Here is a 2144-nt window from a genome sequence, read left to right as displayed (position 1 = left end):
GCTGGAAAAACACAGAGTAGGAAACCTTCGCTTAGATTTCAGTCAGTAGCTAGAGTTTAGAGCCCTAAGTTGGGATTTCTCTGCATAGTTTCTGAACAGAGTAGAAGAATCATTCTAAAAAATAGCTTATTTGGAAGTAACTGCCAATATGAAATGTTACACATTTGGAACTTGTGTTAAAAAGTCCTTACTTATTTAGAATTCAAAGGTTGGCATTCTGACACCATATTCTGTGCACATCACAGCTTTTAGCTGTATAGGTTTGCAGAGCAAACAAATGGTAAATGGAATTGTAAGGTCTTTCTAAATCAAGGGAGCAAGCAAACATCTGTGTCTCGATTAGACACATGAATATATATGGCCCTATATCGTCATTTTCCGAACTCAAACACTGTCCTACATTCTTTCCCTACATGTGTTAGTTTTATGTGGTGCTGTGTTATTCATTAAGTGGTGCTGTTTTACTGTGAGAGAAAAGCCAGGAGGTACGACAGAACCCACTGTAGGAGTTTGTCAGGAGAAGGAAGGGGGAATGTGCTTTAGGCCTATGGAAGGTTGTGCATGGAGAGAGAGGAAGAGGGAGACGAAGAGGACAGGAGTCCGTGACCCGCTTTTATGGATGCCCCCACATATGAACATATGGGCTTGGGAGCTATGCCGTGTGTGCGCATAGACTTCGTGATCACACTGTGTGTAAATTACACCACCATGCAGCTCAAGGATTACATAGGACATAGGGGATGACTAAGCCTCTTGCTTGGCTACTGAACATGTGTGGTCATGTAGCAACAATATGAGTTGATCTGTATTGAGAAGACAGGCAGTTTTCTGTTTCACAGATGAGAAGTTTCAAGTGATTGATTTGCCCAAACATTAGCTGTTTTCTTTGACCTTGGATTCTGCTTGATGTTTAAATATTTGGTTTGTCATCATTTGCAAGCAGGGAAATTTTGCCTTTTGGCCACATGGGCAAAATGCTGTGGTCCCGAGTCTCCCAGAGATGCAGATGGAATAGTGTATTCTTGTCACACTGTGACCCAGAGCCTGGAGACTGACTTCCACAATCTTTTCCCTATTCTTCCATGATCTCTATTTTTCAACTTTTCCTTAAAGGTGCACTATAAATTTTGTTTGGTAGAAGCTAAAATAGTTGGTTAGGTGGAAATTCCTAATCATTAGTGAATACCTTGTGTATTGTTAGAGTTCAGAAAATAAGAGAAACTCTTGCTCTATTACCAAATGTCACTACTATTTACGTCTTGGAAATGGCAGTCTTTTTAGGATAGGCTGTCTAACAGGGCTGTTTCTGTATTTCAGCCCCACACACTCATTGCTGCCTACGGTCCCCTTCCCCACTTTCTCACCGAAAACCATTTTTAACATAATTTCTGAAATCTGTCTCAAATGCTCTAGCACCATCCTTCATGTTTTGTTACAGCCATTAAATGTTCGTCTGGTTTTCTTAGACTGTGAGTTTCTCAGAAAAATCTAAAATTCTTGAACCATTAAGAACCATTATTAAAAACCAAGGCAATGAAGAGACAAAGGTGTCAGATGCAGACGTGACTCTGAAAGTGTTTTTGAGCTGGAATTCATTTTTGGTGAAACATCTAGACAGCAACCGAGAAATCAGAAATAGTGAGTTTTCATTTAAATATGTTCACTCATAAAGGCTGTGCTTAATATTGAAGATGTCCTTCCTTCCTTCCTTCCTTCCTTCCTTCCTTCCTTTCTTCCTCTTTCCCTCTCTCCCTCCCTTCCTTTGTTCCTTCCTTCTTTCCTTCTCTTCTTCATTTTTTCCTTATCATTCTTGACAGTCTCTCTGTGTAGACCAGACTGGTCCAGAACTCACAGACACCTACCTGTTTCTGCTTCCTCAGGGCTAGAATTAAAAGTGTGTGCCACCATGCCCCACAGTTGATAGTCACCGATTTTAAAGCAAGATCTGCTGACTTTACAGGGCTCTGCATTGAGTTTAGAGACAGAACAAGGCCCTGTAAAGCCAGGGGCTGAGAATAAAGGCCTCAGCTGTGTCACTCAGTATGCAGAGGCTGGAGGCCCTGGCCCCTTGCTTTTGTTCTACTCTGGTTTCCCATTGAATCTTCTAATTCTCCCCTGAGTAGCTGCATCTTTGCCCTTGCCTA

This window comes from Onychomys torridus, unplaced genomic scaffold (assembly GCF_903995425.1).
Source record: "Onychomys torridus unplaced genomic scaffold, mOncTor1.1, whole genome shotgun sequence".
In the NCBI taxonomy this organism is placed as follows: Eukaryota; Metazoa; Chordata; class Mammalia; order Rodentia; family Cricetidae; genus Onychomys; species Onychomys torridus.
The sequence above is the reverse complement of the archived record's forward strand: the minus strand, read 5'-3'. Positions refer to the sequence as shown.